General features: G+C 36.5%; 1 long non-coding RNA gene across 2 annotated transcripts in view; it reads right to left on the minus strand.

The window, feature by feature from the left end:
• Window positions 1–19,961, minus strand: part of LOC141584053 (uncharacterized) — a 113,967-nt gene that overhangs the window by 50,394 nt on the left and 43,612 nt on the right. For both annotated transcript variants that reach the window (XR_012516970.1, XR_012516969.1), the window contains exon 3: window positions 19,842–19,932. This is a non-coding gene — a long non-coding RNA (uncharacterized LOC141584053). The remainder of the gene's footprint in view (window positions 1–19,841; window positions 19,933–19,961) is intronic.

The raw sequence follows: 19,961 nt of genomic DNA on the forward strand, positions 1-19,961 counted from the left end.
AGAAAATCATTCCACACCTGCTATCCGCTGCTTGCTCCCTTCACCTGCCTGCGGAAAGCTGGCTCAGCCTTTCGCCTGCTGCGCAGCCCCCACCCTCAAATTTGCACTCATTCCCTGATTACACGACCTTAGCCAACCTCTACTTTCTGAATTAATTCTTCACCAATGGATGCTAATGCCTTTTAGAAATGTTACATGCCTCATGGGAAAGCTTCTGCTTGAACTCTGTCCTGCTGATAATCTTAATTTATCCTGTCTAATAACAAACTACATCATTCGGACTTCTGTTTATCATTCCTGCTTCCTACTTTTTTCTACTCTGTTATCCCAAGTTTTCTTGTCCATAAAAAACTGCACGGAAAACTGTAACTAAGATAAAATGTTTATAATAAAAAGTAACTTGAATTAAATTTCAATAGTTATGCCGAGACAATTTTAAAGAGTTGAAGCTTGATAGGAATGCACCTTTTAAAAGACCGAAGTGCAGGAATCAGTTTTCTGCAATGAACCTTTGATCCCTGAGAAATTGCCTTACTCTAACACATTCTGTTGCAGAAAAGTAAGTGGCAAAACACATTTTAATGATGCATTCTCTGTATACTATTGGTATCTCATCACCTAAAGTTAATCTGGAGAAGTAACTATCATATTATCAAACTACAGGAATCTGAAGGTTAGGGTTCTCCACAAAGTAGTAATTTCCATCCACAGTATTAACCTTCAGTCTTAGTTCTGTTGAGTTCAGCTACATGTTTTAAATTATTCTACTTCCTGTAAATTCAGAAGACAAAAAACTTTTTTTGAGTACTATTTCCCTTCAACCAAAAGGGGTGAATGTAGAAAACTGTTAAACCAAGGACCTTTCTTCAAGTGTCTTCCAACACACTTATGGGATCAGTCATAATATTTATATATACTCAAGCACTTTGAAATCTCAAGCTGTTTTAACCAGCTGTCATTTTGGTGTTAAACTTCGGTCATTTTAATGTGAAACAAAGGTCAGCAGAGAGTTTGTCTTATTCTTTTCCTATTAATGAAATCCTTTATAGCTACTGAACTCTGCTTAAACTCCCAACAAAGTCACTATTGCATACTCTTGTTATCGAGGTCACATGGAATATCATGATTGTTCGCAAACAAAAATACATAGAAGAAAATTAAAATGACAAATTAGTATTTAAAGTATTATAAACAGCCAAACATACAAGCCCGTATGATCTTTACATATTTGGCATTGATTATAATGACACATGTATATCGAAGACTAACCTCTCATTTGTACACAGCACCAATTCAATTGTCTATGTATCTAAAATAAGACAGCATGGATATTTTTTCATTGTTCATTCTAGAAACTATACTGTAAAGATTATTTCAATTTTCTGTTAAATTGTTGGTCTTTAAAAGGAAGATATGTTTTTTTTTTTAAAGTTATTCACTCAGTTTATTGTTTAATTACAAAAGAACATTGTTTGTAATTAAGCATGTATCCCTGGTTTCTCTGGAGATTTTTTGTAAATTTTTAACTCTGACTGTAAAGAAAACTTGCTGACATTCATCAGGATAGTAAATTGAACACAATTATTTTATGATAAGAGCCGTTATATAAAAAGTAAGGGCTTAGAATTATGCATTCAAATCATGACAAATGAGGAACAGTATTTGAATATATCCATTTAGTTCCCTTTAAATGAGCTTTAGCTCTTCCGAGTGATACATTCTTCCATGTAGTATTTTTGCTGTCCTTGGCCCTGAGTTCATTCATCCATCCACTGACCATAACTGTATGGAGCTAGACCTACTATGAGCCAGGCATGCTTCTTAGTGTTGGAAAGTCAGTCGTGATTATAATGATAGCCCTCTGACAACTTATATTTTAGATGGGAGAAACAGGCAATAAGCACAGGAACAAGTAGTAAATTACAGACTAAAATAGGAAGGGTAATGAACAGAGAGTGATTAGGGAAGCACTATTGTAGTTGTGGTGATGGAGGCTGTCCTCTCTGGGGAGGCTGCATCCGAGTTGATACCCAAATCATGAGATGTCAGAACAGCACTTCCCAGGGAGAAGAGGCAGTAGCAAGAACAAGAAACCTGGGCTTGGCACGTCCAAAGAGTAAGAAGGCAGTGAATTAGGGGTGAGAGTTGGGAGGTGAGCTCAGTGAGATGGGCATGGGCCCTCTGAGTGAAGCTCTGTGGCCATGGAAGAAGTTTGTTTTCTGCTCTAATGACAGTGGGACACCACCACAAGGTCACTCTGGACACTGTGTGGAGACAGGCTGCAGGATGTCACAAAGATAGTGACTCTAGGAAGATAAAAAGTCTTTGCAGCAATCCAGGCAAGAGAGGAGAGAGGAGAGAGATTTAGACTGAGGTTGAGCACGAGGTATGTGTGTGGTGTGTGTACGTGTGCTGGGAGGTAGGGTAGGCAGGAGTGGAAGCAGTGGGTACTGTCAGGAGACTATTGCACAAACGAACCAGTATGGATAATGTGGAGCTGACTTTGAAGATAAAGTCAACAAAATTGTCATTGGATCAGATGTAGCTTGTGAAAGAGGAGTCAGGAGTGACTCCATGGGTTTTGGTCTGAGTAACTAGAAGAATGGAATCACCTGTTAACGAGGAGGGAGGACTGTAAGAGGCACAAGTTTTGGGAGTAGGTAAGAATAGGGAGCTTGGTTTTGGATGTGGTGGGTTTGGTAGATTTGGACATGGTAGATTCCAAGAGGAAATGGTGAGTAGGCAGTTGCATACATGAATTTAGTAGCTGAAAAGGGAGGTTGAGGCAGAAAATATACAACAAGAAGGCATGAACTTCAAGAGTATTTAAAGCTATGAGAGGGGAGACCATTTAGGATTAGGTCATTTAAAGGTTTTTGTGCCATGAATCCCTTCGAAAGTCTGTTAAGACCCTCTGATTCCTTCACTGAATAATATTTTAAATGCATAAAATAAAACACTTTTATATTTTTGGTGCATATAGAATTGGTATAAAAGAAAATAAATTGTAACAAAATATGTCATCAAAATATTTTGAAAGTTACCCTATAGTAAAATACATACTTTTAATTAACACATTAAATAATGAGATCAATCAATGAGCAGAGTAACTATAGTTACTTTGAAGCAGTCATGCACATACTTATTTCAAGATATCTGTAACAAGTGAAATGAGATGAAAATATCCGTAGCTTTTTTTTTTTTTTTTTTTTAGTGGAGATAAAGTCACAGATATAGCTAATATTACTATGGTTTGACTATCTAGGTTCACAATTGCAGGAAATGCTAAATTTCATCTCAGGGTCAGTGAAGATAAAGAAAATTTCCTTTACAAGTTCACGTAAATTCCAGGTTAAAAATTCCTGGTTTATGGATGAACATAGCTAGGGAAGAGGGGACATACAGTCTAAGCTGGGACTCTCCAACATTTACAGGTGGGAGAGAGGAAAAAACCAGCAAAGAAAATGGAGAAAAGAGGACCAGTAAGGAAGATGAAAGACTGGGGCCAGGTGCAGTGGCTCACGCCTGAAATCCCAGCACTTTGGCAGGCTGAGGCAGGTGAATCACAAGTTCAGAAGTTCAAGACCAGCCTGGCCAAGATGGTGAAACCCCGTTTCTACTAAAAATACAAAAGTTTGCCGTGCATGGTGGCATGCGCCTGTAATCTCAGCTACTCAGGAGGCTGAGACAGAGAATTGCTTGAACTCAGGAAACGGAGGATGCAGTGAGCCAACATTATGCCACTGCACTCCAGCCTGGGCAACAGAGGGAGACTCCACCTCAAAACAAACAAACAACAACAACAAAAAAAAAACTGAGCCATCAACTGTGACAAGTGCTGTTGAAGGTTGAATTAGATGAACAATGAGAGGTCAAGACATTGAGAAGACCAGAATGAATTCTGGAGTAAATGGGAGAAGAGAAAGTGGAGTTTAACAACTGTGTTAAAGAAGTTTTGCCACATGGTGGATTGTAAAAAATGAAACAGGGTAACAGGAGCACATACGTGGTTGCTTTCGCTTTTTTTTTTTTTTCTTTGAGACAAGGTCTCACTCTGTTGCCCAGGCTGGAGTGCAGTGGCACAATCAAGGCTCACTGCAGTCTCGACACCCTGGCTCAAGCGATCCACTCACCTAAGCCTCCTGAATAGCTAGGATTACAGGTGCACACCACCATACCCAGCTAATTTTGGGGGGGGGGGCTCACTATGTTGCTGTGGTTGGTCTCAAACTCCTGGACTCAAGCAATCCTCCCACCTTGGCCTCCCAAAGTGCTGGGATTACAAGCATGACCCACTGTGCCTGGCCTGTTGTTGCTTTAATGATGGGAGATGTTACATGTTACAGGCTGTGGAAAAGAGATAGTACAAATTGATAATGTAAGAGAAAAGGGAAAGAATTCCTGGCCTAATGTCCCTAAATATGTGAGAGGGGATGAAACCTGTGCCCAGGTGGAGGGACTGACTTCAGGGAGAGTCTAGACAGTTCATGTAGAAATGTGGGCTTAAAGAGGAAAGCAGTTCCATGGATGCAGATCCAGGTAAGTTTATAGATAGGATGATGATGGGAGAAGGAGGAAATTCTCTTCTGTTGTTTTCATTTTCTTAGTGAAATATGATGGAAAACTACCAGTGGAGAGTGCGTGAAGGGGGAAAGAGGCAAGATAAGAAACAGTGATCCAAGGGCCGGGCGCGGCGGCTCACGCCTGTAATCCTAGCACTCTGGGAGGCCGAGGCGGGTGGATCACGAGGTCAAGAGATCGAGACCATCCTGGTCAACATGGTGAAACCCCGTCTCTACTAAAAAGACAAAAAATTAGCTGGGCATAGTGGCGCGTGCCTGTAATCCCCGCTGCTCAGGAGGCTGAGGCAGGAGAATTGCCTGAAAACAGGAGGCAGAGGTTGCGGTGAGCTGAGATCGCGCCATTGCACTCCAGCCTGGGTAACAAGAGCGAAACTCCGTCTCAAAAAAAAAACAAAAAACAAACCAAACAAACAAAAAAACCCCAAAAAACAGTGATCCAGTCCTACAGGTGAGTGAATGTATCTGAGCTACAGAGTCAGAACCATGAGGGCCGTAGATTAGTGGTCAGAAATTAAGATAAGGCCTCATCTGTGCAGCCATGTTTTTATTCAGCCAGATTTGGCTGCTCAGGTGCTGGCCACAGTTGGCAGGCAATCTAAATTATCTTTCAGCCAGAGTTAATGAGTAAATTTATGAGCGAAAGATAATGGGATATGTCTGTTTCAGTGTAGTTTTATGTCTGTAGTTTTAAATAATAAATTATTCAAACACTGGAAACTGACTAGTACACTAGGAGCAGAGAAGTTCAGTGCTAACAACCAGGGCGTATATTAGGGGAGTTTGTGGGTCTTGGGCTCCTGTGGTTGATGCTGCCAAGAGCCGAGTGTGAACAGGAAAGTTTCCAGTTTAATGGGAACATGAAGGGGCCAAAAGCTTGTGGACAGTCCAGTATAACACAGCCTACATCAAAGCAGTCCAGCAGGAACAAACACCACCCCATCTGACAGCTTTTTATGCTTTTGCACAATTTTGAAAATGTGTGTAAAATTACTCAAACCACAGTTTATTAACCACAGCTTTTATTTATTAACAGATTAAATTTGTATGAAAATTTAAAAGAGACAAATCATCTAGAAATTTGTGCCTGTTTAAATCTCTTCAATGTTATTTCTGCATTTGGCGAATAATCTCCGTGTACATGATCCATCTCTTTAGTCTTTTATTTACATGTTCATTTCAATGTTGTTTTAGAATTCCAGTTCCTTGATAAGGAGTCATATCTGTATTTAGAAAAACCCAGTGTTTCCTACTGTATCCTGCGTCCAGGAAAGATTAATCACCAGCATTTTCAATTTTACATCATTTTAATTTTCTTTATTCTTTCTTTTTTTTTTTTTTTTTTTTTTTTTTTTTTGAGATGGAATCTTGCTCTGCTGCCCAGGCTGCAGTGCAGTGGTACCATCTCATCTCACTGCAACCTCTGCCTCCCGGGTTCAAGCGAGTCTCCTGCCTCAGCCTCCTGAGTAACTGGGATTACAGGCATGCACCACCACACCCTAATTTCTTTCTTTCTTTTTTTTTTTTTTAATAATAGAGACGGGGTTTCACCATGTTGGTCAGGCTGGTCTCAAACTCCTGACTTCATGATCCACCTGCCTCAGCCTCCCAAAGTGCTGGGATTACAGGTGTGAGCCACCGCGCCCAGCCACAGTAATTTTAATTTTCTAATGAAATAACTCCATCTCAGTCACTGGGTTCTATTTTATTAATTAATAGTTCTAATATTCCCATAAAACAGCTACTTTATCCACTTGGACAAAAAATGCATTAAATCTACTATTTAAAAATGAAAGCAATAGTTTATAATATATACTCAAAATGAGGCTTTAATTGGTTTGTGGAAGAGATAATAGATATCTTTTATCTATCACACAATACTCCACCGTTGTCAAAGTGGAGGATGGAAAGGTTGGTCATCAAACTGGGAAGTAAGAGGATACTGACGAAGAGAAAAGTCAATACAAGTTTCAGTTATATACACACATGCAGATACTGTCTCGTGTGTGTGCATCTAAAATGAAAATCTAGAAAGACTGGAAAAGCCCTGAAACATGGAAACAAAATTTCAACATTAAGTCTACTACTTAAAGGGCACTTACAAACCTGTTGATTAATTTATAAAAAAGAAATGAGTTTTCAAATATTCTTCTTTAGCTGAGTGCAGTAGCTCATGCCTGTAATCCTAGCACTGTGGGAGGCCAATGCGGGTGAATCGCTTGAGGTCAGGAGTTCAAGACCAGCTTGGCCAATGTGGTGAAATCACATTTCTACTAATAATACAAAAATTACCCAGGTGTGGTGGTGTGCACCTGTAGTCCCAGCTACTGGAGAGACTGAGGCAAGAGAATCGCTTGAATCCCAGAGGTGGTGGTTGCAGTGAGCCAAGATCGCGCCACTGCACTCCAGCCTGGGTGACAGAACAAGACTTTGTCTCAAAAAAAAAAAAAAAAAAAAAAAAAGAAAAGAAAGAAAGAAAAAGAAAAAAGAGAATTATTCTTCTTCAGACTCTTTGGGTCGAAAGACAATTTGAGGACAAGTGGAAAACTTAAACAAGCACTGAATGTTTCGGGATGATATGAGCATTCCTTCTGATTAGGTGCAGTTCTGGTGTTGGGATTACATAGGAGAATGTTCTCACTCATACGGGATGAATGAATGCAGAAGCATATAGGGCTGAAGTGTCTTAATGTCTACAACTTAAAGTTTCAGATGCTTCAAGAAAAAAATGTGTGTGATGTGTGTGAAAGAAAGAGAAAGAAAGAAGAGGGGAAGGAAAATGTGAGGAAGTGTTAATTAGTGGATGTCAGTGAATGGCATGGGGTGTCCACTGTTCTACTTTTTCAAGGTTTCTATATATTTGAAAGTTTTCAAAATAAAGAGCTGTTGGGGAAAAAAAATCCACATAAATAAATATATATGTAAATTTCTAAGAGACATACCTAAAACAAAACAAGTAGGTAATGACTTATAGAGCATAAATACATTTTTTAAAAATTACAATATCAATTTCATACAAACAGAATTCAAAATCAAAAGCATTAAATAGGATGTTTTATATTCACAAGAAGTATAATATAAATGAAGAATAATATTCTCATTGTCTGATAATCACTCTTTGATAAGCCACATAATTCTCTAGTCATGTGCCCTATCAATCTCTAATCTCTAAATCTCAGTGTAGCTCAGAGATCACTGCTTTATCAGCTCCCAATTTTTCAAGTTCTCCAAAGAGGCATTTCCTATTTTTCGCCACCCTCAAAAGTTCTATTCCTGACTTTACAGTTTACCTTATTTCCAATTTTAGAGACTACAGAAATATCAGATGGGAAGTCCTTCACCTGCATGCTATCAAATTTACAAATTATCTGCATTTGCTCTGTGGTAGATGCTGCCATATAACTAATCTGTCATTCCTAAATCTTATCTCTCTTGACTTCTCCCAGTATAAGGATAAAAAAAAAAAAATCTTTCCCAGCCTCCCTTGTATTTAGGAGTGGCCCTGGGACACAGTACTGGCCAATGAGATGCAAGCAGAAGTCTCCTGGAGGCCTCTGGAAACACTTTCCTAATTAAATGACCAAGTGTAGCCAGTACCATCCCTTCCCCCCTTCTCCTGCCTTGATCACAGTTTGAAAGGAGAAGATGAAGGCAAATGCAGTGATGTCAACCGCTTAGTGCTGACATCAACTTGCAGAAGCAATGTCAGCAATTGCTTACCCTAAATTTCTTGTCATACAAAAAAAAAAAAAAAAAAAAAAAAAAAAAAAAAAAAAAAACGATTATCTGCTTGAGTGAGGCACTGTTGGTAGCTGGGTTTTCTGTTAAGCACTCCTAACTGCTACTAATCCCACTCTTTCCTCCCTTTACAATTGAAGACAGCCCCCTTACCTGCGACTGTGGATCCCATCATTCTCCACCTTCTCAGAGGCCCCTTCTTTTGATGGCATCCCTCCCCAAGCCCTTCAGTATCTTCAGCCTTCCCTTCTCCTTTTGTTATTTCATATCACCAGTGCTTAAACACAATCAGTTCTCTCCCATATTAAATCAAAAATGAAAACTGTCCTTTGGCCTCCCATCTTCCGCCAGCTGCAGCCTTATCTTTATCTCCCTTTCATTAACATTCTTCTTACAAGAGCTGTCTGCATTCACTATCTCCAATTCCTTATTTCCCATTTATTTCTCAACCCGCTGCATCTGGACTCACCCTGACCACTTGACTGAAACTGTCAAGTGGTCACCAGCAACATCTTCAGTGCAAAACCCAGTGGAAACTGTTTTGTTCTTATTTGACCTCTTTGTAGCATTTGGCATGATGACCATTCAGTCCCATTTGAAAAACTTTCTTTGCTTGAATGTTTAAAAGCATTCTGTCTTTGTTTTTCTTCTCCCTGGCAGATCCTTCTAAGCCTCCTCTTCTTTTGCAAACCCTTTGGGTATTGGTATGAAATTAATATTTTTATGCTGGTGTCTCCTCAGTCTTGATCACCAAAGCAGCTTCCCACTGGAGATCTTGAAACGTCCCCAAGACTCCCCCCAAATTTGCTTCTTCTCCCATGTTGTCTTTCTCCATGCACAGCCCCACATCCACCCAGTTGCTCAAGGTGTCTGGAAAAATCCTTGATGCTCCTCCCTTCCATTGTTTCTCAAAATCTGTTTATCAGTAGGTCCTTCTCTTGAATCTGCCCATTTTGCTTAGTGCCACTAATCTCATCCCAGGTCAGGCTTCTTCTTTCATCAGTTCCCTAACACCTCTCTCTTGCGTGACCCCATCTCTCTGCTGAAGGGAATTTATTTTAGGTTCTCCATAGCTGCCAAACTCTTTTCACCTCTGGGCTTTCATACATGTTACTTCCTCTAACTATTATTCTTTTCACAAGGCTCAGCATCATTACTAACAGTCTTTCCATTCTCAGTATAAGCATTACTTCCCTGGTACCAGAGGCTGCACTGGATGCTTCTGCTGTGTATTGCTATACGGTATTAGACTCCCACTGTCAATGTTTCTGTTTTGCTCCACAAAGATACTTTCATCTTTAGTAGCCAGTCTCTTCCAATAGACTTCTCAATTCGATTCTAATGCTAGGCTTTTAATTTTATTTGCACCAAGACAACAACTCTCCATATAAGATTGGCACTCATCAAAGGTTGTGGATCAAATTCATGGAATAGGAAAGATTTCCATATATTTAATAACTGTAAATATTGCTATTACAGTTTACAACATAGTATATATTACAATATATGCTATGTTGATAAAGCATAAGACCAAAAGGCTATATATTGTCATATTTATTGCTAAAGGCAAAATATATTCCAGTACAGTAATGTAACTTGCCAAAGGATGCCCAAATACTGTAAAATAAAAAAGAAACATAAATGCTGGAATATATAGTCATTAAAATGACTTTGATCTCATTAAAAATGGTTATATTCCACTTACTGGAATGGATATATCCTATGTTTAAAAGCAAAGAGTGATCCTCTATTATCCCTGAAATATATAGTTATTTCCTATTGCAACAGAAATTTCTAGAAAGAATACTGTACAGAATATGTATACTTCACTACATCTACAGGCACTGTTCAAGTAGAAAAGTACATAAAATGCACTCAAGAGCCTTGACATGACATATAAATATGAACTCTAATTAAATCATGTAGTTTTTAATTATCATCAGAGAAGTAGAGGCCACCAAGACTTAACTGAAAAATAAAACCCTTACATAATAGTGTTACAAGTAAATTCAGAAAAAACAATGTGACATTATTGAAACATCCAGATTATTTCCAGGATTTACTGCAATTAGTTTACTTAATATGCATGTGCTTCAGATTATTAAACTAAGAGGCACAATTGTATGATGAACCAAAGGCTGAGACATTTCACACATTTTCAACAATCTAATTGTCAACAAAGTATAACTTAGTGTGCGAAATGCTACTCAAGTGCAGATCAATTTTAGGGCGAACGACCTATTTTTTGATTCCAAGGAAGAAATACAATTTTTTTCCTTTTACACAAGCTGTGTTGATAAAACAGAAGACCAAAAGTCTATATTGTCATATTTATTGCTAAAGGCAAAATAGATTCCAGTACAGTAGTGTAACTTGCCAAAGGATGTTTAAATACCAATGCAGTCAACATCCATAATAAATAAATAAATAAAAACAAAAGCAAAAAGTTCAAGGAAAAAAATCAATTTTAGATTTTACCTGTGATTTTTTTAAGCCAAATATGAGTTGGCTTAGGAATAGGACTTGGGACACAAAATGCTTGACAAAAATAAATAAATAAATAAAGCCAGTCTCTTCCTCCAAGTTCCATATTCATCGGCTTTATGATTCAGATCATTCCCTAAAAACATTATTATATAGTTTAGTTGCAGATAAGACTGCATACTGTGTTTGCTTTTATCTACAGAATTTGATTTAAGCTCCCTGAATGCAGGTTGCAATGATGTCTGCATTGCCCATTAAGCCCCACACAGCGTTATTATACATAATAAGGACCTGAAAACAAATCAATAAATCCCACATCACATACTGTGGCACACTATTTTTAAAATCTGCATTGGTCACAGATTGGGGTGGCTGATTGCCTCAAAACACTTCTCTGGTAGCCTGCCTTTCTCTAATTGAAGGCTCCAGTCCCTGATCACAGGACGGGGCATACAAACCAAGCTTAGCTAATAAGCATCCTTCTGGACCTTAGAAACCGAGTCAGAGAAAGAGGAGCTCTTTTTTTCTCTGATCTCAGAGCTATTTGAATATGAGCCTTGGTACCATAAGGGGCTGCTTCCCCATCTTCAAGGACAAGCTGGTTTCTGTAGTCCACATATAGAGAAAGCAGAAAGCGGAGACAGGCCAGATGGGCCAGACATCCCTAAAACCAGCTTCACCCCTGATCTTCCACAATTAGGTAAGAAGAGCCAATAAATTCTGCTTACTTAATTTCACAAGGTCATGTAAGGATTCCATCACTAGAAGCCAGAATTCTAACTAGAACAGACCCAGAATTGTTTTACGGTAAGAACTTTTGGAATCCCTGGGTTCCAAATCCTAATGTTACGTATTAGGAGCATGGATTAGTTAGAGAGGTTAAGTGCCTTGCCGTAAGTCCCACAGTGTACCATAAGGAAGCAAGACACCGGGGCAAATTCTGTAGGCTGGCTCACCCTGCACTCATTCTAACTCCTCTGCAGTTTGTCTTACTGTACTACCAGAGCTGGGAACGGAAAACATTTCCCCGACTTCCTGAAGCCAGAGTGCTGGCATGTGGCCTAAGCTTCTGACAAACAGAGGTGTCTGCCCAGGACTCAGATGAGAAATAAGCATCAAGACAGAATTTGTATCTCCTGGGAGCATGGAAGTGGAGCCACGTGCTTCTTATGAGAAAACTGAAGGACTCTCCGGCATGCTGTGTCCTACCTGCTGAGGGCAGCAGCAACTCCCTAGAACTTCTGGTGTTTTTAGTTTTTGTTTTCATGGAATAGCGTCCAAAATGGTTGATACGGCTCTCCCAAATTTCTGCGAGCCACCTAACAACTTCTAGTAAATCCCTTTAGGATTAAATTAGTTAGAATGCTGTTTGAGAACAAGAACTTTGACTTATATAGAATTTGGTACCTGGAAATGAGGTGCTGCTACCTGAAATGTAGAATTAAATTACTGAAGGAGGAGGGGCTTTTTTTGAGCATCAAAGATACAAATATTGGAAAACTGTAACTCTTGTAATACAATAATATCAAAGTGTGCCAAACTGTCCCACACTGCCCCTCGGAAAGCAGACCACCATGTGCTGTGAATGTTCTAGTAGAAGAAAGAGTAAGAAAAATTTGATCCAGCATGAAAATGTTTAATAGGATTTGGATAATAGTTCTTCATACGCAGAAATCCCAAATTCCTTCCCAAATTCAGTTTCATTTAGGTTGTTTTTAACTACATCAAAAACTGAAAAATCGACCAATCAAATGAAAACCCACAGCAACTTAAACAAATTGGGGGTTTAGTTTTCTCGTACTGCAGAGCAATGGACATTAAAGGGAGAATTAGTCTATCCATTTCATGTGCTCAACAGAGCAATCCTAAATCATCAATTAAAAAGGAAAACGATGGATAATATGCTAAGGAGAGGCAAGTAGGTCACATGCTGCAGAAATATTTCAGTAAGATCACTTTGTATGCTGCTCGTGTATATCACTTTGCGGTTCAAAACATGCTTTCACATTCTCTCCTCCCATCCCTTTCCATTCTTCTTCCTCTTGCCCCCTTCTCACTGCTGTCTACCTTTTATAACCTCATAAACCTAGATGGCATCTGAGCAAGCATTATTCATTATTCTTCTCATTCCAGACACAAAGAAACTGAGTCTTTTAAAAGTTTGGTAACTTTCTCAACATTAAAAATTATGTTAACTAGACTCAATATTAACCATAAGTAGAATGGATCCAGGATTTTGTGAGGCCTGGAACTAATACAGATTGTGGAAGCTTTGTTAAAAACTGCAGATGAAATATCTTATGTTCTTAGAAAATTTATAAAAACATCTCGACTGTGTGATCACAATGATAAGGCCTTGGAACGACACCACACCAATGAGGGGCCCTGGAGTTTAAGTTTCATTAGCTTTTTGGTGAATATGCCTCTGCTCTTTCTCTAATGTGGCCTTGTTCTAATTTTAAAGTGTAATGTTATTTTTATTTCTGTTCTATTTTAGCCAACATTCGATTTCTCTCTCCATTTTCAATCACTGGGAAAGGAAGAGGGAAGTGGAAACAGAAGAGAAATTTTCCCCATGGCACCAGTATTTCTAGGAAATTTTACTTCTCTTCCTAGGAATCAGAGTAGGTTTCTGCCTCTTCCATTTCACCCATTCACCTCTCTAAACCTCAATCTCTCCATATGTAAACATGGAAGTTTGAGTTATATCGAATGTTATGGTCCAGTGAAAAATTAGTTCATTGGATAAAATGAATTGAAGTCCTGAAAGGCCTGGTCCTTTAATGATCAGATCCAAAGCAAGTCCATTTCAGTTGCAGTGTGGGGAGAGCAAGGGCATTGTGGGAAAGGGCCCAATGCCCCTAGGGCTGCACAACCCAGGACTCTATGAGACCTCGTTAGAGGGCACTAGGAAGGAAGATATCCTTGTGGGGGCATGGGATCCTAATGTAGAGGAAACTGGAACATAGGATGCGGCTGGAGATGGGCCAGAGGAAACTAAAGTGAACTTTACCAGGTTATTTTTTTTTTTTTCGGTCTGGGATCATCACCCTAAATTCACAATTCAGCATACACAGAATGTACAAATATACACTGCCATAATTAATGTCAGGGTTGTTTTAATGTTGATAAAACTTGAAATAAATATTATAAGCAAGGGTATATTCTTGACAAATGTTTAAGCTGTTAACATGCTCACAGGCAGCAGGTTGTGAGTACTGCATAACCCTTGTAGCTTAGCACACATTGCCAAGTTCATAATGTCTAACTAATAGTATTATCACTGATGATGGTGAGAAGAAAGTAGGGATTCTTAGAGTTGCAACTGTAAAAATATGTGTAGTTACCCATTCCAGTCCCTGCTGCTACAGTTTCTCTAGAAAAGATTTCCACTGTCATCTTCTGTTTAGGAGGAACTGAAAGGCAAAGACAACTTCTAAAGGACTCTAATAACAAAGAATAGAAACTAACAAGAACATATCTCAAAATAAGGTACAAATCTGTATTTGCATACCATGAAAGAGCATTTTTTTTCTGGGTAATGTAGTTTGTATGATTGCTATGAGAAGGTTATTATACATTTTTGTAATTACACCATACATGTACACATAAGATAAACAACTTATTAAAAACAGAGGATAAACTTTTTGGTCCCCCATAAATTAATAATAGTTAATTTTATCTTAGGAATACAATTTGACACACAATAATGAAAACTTGAAAAAAATCATTTAAATTTTATCTGTAAAATTCCTTTGTTTTTTACTCTTTTATTTAATTGATGCCCATTGCTTTCTTTCATATGACTGCTGACTTAAAATGATATGTATGTAACTCAGACAGCTCAATTTCCTCCATAGAATAGTTATAACAAAGATGGTCTGTAGTAAATTGATAGCTTATTGTAGAGTGAATCAATTCTTTTAGTTTGAAACAGACTTATGGTACATTAAATATCTAACCTGAAAATTTTAATAACATGTCAATCACCTTTGAAATGTGCAGTCATTTGGAAAGTCTCTGGAAAAGAGTGGAAATCTAAGGTCTAGTTCCGCTTCTTATTCTAAATACCTGCTTGTCCTTAGTTAAGTCAGTTCATTTCTTCATAACTTAATTTTCCTTTTCAGTAAAACACAGATCATATCGGCTTCCTAAGTGCTTCTTAGAGCTGTGATGATGGAAAACAGTGTTGCATCAGATGTGAAACACTTCAACTACAAATATGAGACATCATTATTTTAATCAGACCAACAATTAAAGTAAATTTCTACCTTTCCCATCATGTTTATTGTCACTTACTCTCTCTCAAAATCCAACTTGAAGAATTCATTTGACTATTTATGTGACTAAATTAATTGGAGTTTATAGTGAAACCATGAATAATAGTCATAGGTAACTGTTTTCAAGAATGTTTAATAAAGAGAAGCTTCTAAACAACAGACGATATGTTGCTTTCACAGTAACCCTTCATTTTAAGTTTAATATTTACTAATTTTAATTTAGTGAATTAAAATATGGCAGTTACACTACCAGGCAACTAATAGAGCACATACTTCTGTGCATTGTGAAATATCTGCACTGTAACACCTGGGTTCTGTTTCTGGATTTTATCAAGCTTCTAAAATTTCCCATATAATTCTAAATAGTCCCAAGTTTATGTCTTGACCTTACCACACACTAGTCTACAAAATAAAACACACGAAGTTCTTGTTGCTTTTAGAGCTTTATAAAATAAAATTAATAACAGACTGCAAAAATTATGAAAACAAGAAGCCGTTCTCCAAAAAGGGTTTTGAAGTAAAATATTTAGCCAATATTTTGTTGAGCTTATTCTTATATAGAAGAGTAAATTCTCTAAATAGACAAAAGTCTCAATAAAGATACCTGAGTTAATTTTACTTCAATATATCTAGGACTCTAAAATATATTATTTTAATTTCATTCTGTTCTAAAATTTAATAAATGAGCTTTTCATGTTATTCAAGCCCTAATAATTCAGTTACAAGAGTTTTACGTATTTTTAATTGACTCTCTACACTAAATAAAACTTGTGCTAAATGGAACTAGACCATAGGGGATTCAATATCTGGCCCTGTCCCTCATTAGCCGTAACATCTTAGGTATGACTTATGTATAACCTCATGTATGTATGTAAGACTCAATCACTCTACGCCTGTTTTCTCATGTTTAAAAGGAACTATGAACAGAACCTACCTAAAAGAAAGTTGTCAGGAGCACTAAATGACTTCACACAAGTAAAGCACTAACAACAGTGCCTGCCACATATGAATCCCGCAATTAGTGTTACCTGGTTTTTTAATAATAATATTTGTTATTGTGCTATAAGAGCATAATTATTTTTTTAACAGAAATCACTTTTGGCTTTTGATACTTGAAACTAATACAAAATAAGCTTCCCCCTTTCCTACTCTTTCCCTTTTAACATTCACACATTTTTGTCTAGTTTAAATCATATACCAATGTAAACTGCTTCACAAAAGCCATAAAAATACTTTAGTAAAATGGTATTCAAATTAACTTTTGTTTAGAATTTACTTAAATTATATGCATTGATACCAGTTTAGTTTTGAGAAATACTAGTCAGACGGTTGTAGAATGTCCCCTGCCTACATTTTTCAAATGTCAACTTCCATAGAATAAACAACAGAAGCTCATTTGCAAACTTGGCGGTTTCTGGTGTTTAATACACAAGAGTTTATCCTTCAATTCAGTGATTTAAGAAATACAATGTCGAAGGCTCAGAGAATAATAAAAATTAATTCCATTCTATGTCTATCACATTAGGAGGAAGAAGAAAGTATCTTTTAATTCCATTAAAACAGAGAAAACAATAAAACAGGTGAGGGGTAATTACTTCTGCACTGCAAGTATTTCCATTTATGCAATTTAAAGAGAAGTCTTCACATACTGTACCTCGAATCATGAAAACAATGGCTTTGGGTAACACCTGTTTCTAGGAATTGAGGTAATGGTTTATTTTAAAAGCAAATTTCTACCTCAATTACTTTCAGCAATTTAAGCTGGTATTCAACACATTTATATTTTAAGTGTCACTATTGTTACTCTAGTCATTGTTATTTATAAACATTTTCCTATCTTTGATTAACACTTATTAAATGAAAATAATCACTACAGAACAAAATGTCTATAAATAATCCAGAATTAGTAAGATGATCAAACATTTGTGAATGTGATTACTGGCATTTAAAGTTCTAAAAAAGTATTTAAACAGATAAAGATGAGAATAGAAAGCTTATAAATAAAATAAGAGACACCTGTAATAATGCTGCTAGAAATATATACGTGGATAGAGAAAAGAAACTACCTAGACAAGGTCAAATTTATTATCCATAATTTAATAAGATATTGATTATACTTTGTTTAATTCTCTCAATCAAATTTTTAAAGTAATCTTGAAATGCCTCAGATTAAATTAGAATTAATCAAATTAATTTTTAATGGGTAGGCACAATAGATTAAGACATGCTTTATATGTTAAAATTTTTAAAAGATAAGCAAAAGAATCTAATTCTGAATGTCTGATCCCTTTTCTAGTGAAAAGCTAGAAAACTTTCAGCAAGAATAGAAGAACTATTACTTCTGTTTTTACTGATGAATAACAGCATATATTAAGAAGTAGTTAGAAGTTGAAAGTTTAAAGATTTACAACTCCGTAAGAATTTTTAAAGAAAATCGTATACGTGACACCCCAGTTCCTGAACATAACACAATATAAAGGTGGGCCAAGAAAGGAAGAGAACAGAACTGGGATATGTTTTGCCATAGACAAATATGAAACTCAAACCTGTCATAGAAATATAGATTTTTAAAAATATACACACTGTGTACACATATAATAAACTTGTCATAGAAATACAGATCTTTTAAAAAAAATACATACTGTGAAATAGAAGTAGTCCAAAATTTATAACCCATTAAACCTTAACTGGGTTGGCCTATACAATAAATATTTTTATACATACATGATTAAGAATATTCCAACCCATTCATTTACACTGGAATAAGAAATCTGTTCTACTTACTCCACTTAAATTTGCTGTAACTTGTGCCACATATGTCTCTTCAGATCCTAAAATTTGAATGTGAACTTCCCTATAATCTAAACCAGCTTCTTGAAACATAAGACTAGCTCTGTAGCAAAGTATGTGTAATAAAATATATCCATGAATGTGTGGTAGATCAATTCTAACATTCCCTTAGTTTTGGTTAGTGATAGAGTTTACCCATTCTTGGATCTCAATAACAATTACACTTAAAGCAACAGGGCAATCTAAATCATTTAAGGCTATTAAGTCACACACTAGTATAGCTTTAGCTTCAAACCACATTTGATATGTCCTAGACTCAATATCCTTACGTTGCCATTAGTCTAAAATTAAACACTTCCTCTTTGATCCAATAGTTACATATGCCAGTGCTTTTTATATCAACAAAGGGTTAGCGTTATTATTTTTGTTGTTGTATGAGGTTTAATTACTAACTTGTTGTACTACTCATGTCCAAAAGAGTGGTCTCCAAAATATCTACTTTCTGAAAAGGATTAAGGTAGTTTTGAAGATACTTGGAAACAAAGTGCATGCTTGGCTTCATGGGGGGAATGTTCTATCAGTAGCTATGAATTTTTAATACTATTATATTATCTAATCTTTTGTGTCCCGTTAAAAACCAACTTGAAAAAATATTAAGATCTATTAAAAATCTTCCATAGTAATTGCATTTCTCTCCATTTCTCTTTAGGTATTAATAGTTCTGACTTAAGTGCCTTTATGCTATGTTATTTGGCACATGAAAATGCATGACCATGTTATCTTCTGTCTTGCAGTATTCTAGTATTCGTTTATTTCCATAACTATAATTTTGATTTAACTTGAGAAATCTTGTTTTATGCTTTCTCTTTTAACACTTACTTGGTTTTCTCATGTTTTAGAAGTATCTAGAAATATGCAATAATATTTACAGAAGAATAAATGGCATATATTGTGTCACATAACTATGTTTTCATTGCTTTTATTTTAAGTGCCTAAGAAGGTAACTTATACTCATCTTTTAGGTTTCTGTTTTAAAAAATCACTTAGGTAAAGCCTTTGTTAGCAGCTAAATTAAATTATGTTCTTCTATTATTTTTCACAGCATCCTTTAATTTTTCCTCAAAGCATTTTGCGATTCTTTGTGAGTTTACTAGTGTAATTTCTATCCACTCACTACATTCCAAGAGGCTAGGTACCTTGTCTGTACTGCTCACAGCTATATACCGAGGGCCTAGAAGGAATGGCCATGTAGCAAGGGACTTAGTTAAAAGAATAAATGATTAAATGTATGAATGAATGATGTAGATAGTCTTAAAAATTCAACTGCAATTGTCTTTAAACACACTTTGATTCTCTATTGAGTGATGAGATGAAAGATTTTCATTTATTTTCCTGTTTACGTTTTCTGGTACTATTAAATGCTTTATGATGTTCATTTTTGAAAAAGAATGACATGATTTGATATGAGTCTCTTTTCATACAAAGAACAAATAGAATTAATTTTTTATATCTCTCACCAACACTTATACATTGTATTAATAGGGCTTGCTTATATTTAAACCTAGGTTTTCTTGATTAACTCTATAACACGCTTTAAATACATGATAAAATTCAATTTGGTGACAGAAATAATATAAAATTTCTTTATCTGGATATTTTTAAGGAAAAGAGAAGTTTCTGGAGCAAGTGAAGTGCTCTCCAAACACCTAACAGTTGGCTGTACCATGTAAGTGGCCAAAAGGTCTGTTACTTCTGATTCTACCATCCGTGTACATCATATTACCTTTCTGAACATAATTTCTAAGTCAAGAGAAAAAAAATGTACAGGTTTTCTAGCAAATTTGTGTCAAGTGGATACATAAATATTCTGGGAGAAAACACTGAGTGTCATAATGACTTTTATCAAATAATTTGATCACTATCACACTTTAAATTTAGTTAGATTGGCCATGTGTGATGGCACACATACCTGTAGTCCCAGCTACTCAGGAGGCTTAGATGGGAAAATCATTTGAACCCAGGAGTTCAAGTGCAGCCTGGGCAACACAGCAAGACCCTGTCTATATAAAAAAAATTAGTTAGACAAGAC

This window comes from Saimiri boliviensis, chromosome 3 (genome assembly GCF_048565385.1).
Source record: "Saimiri boliviensis isolate mSaiBol1 chromosome 3, mSaiBol1.pri, whole genome shotgun sequence".
NCBI lineage: Eukaryota > Metazoa > Chordata > Mammalia > Primates > Cebidae > Saimiri > Saimiri boliviensis.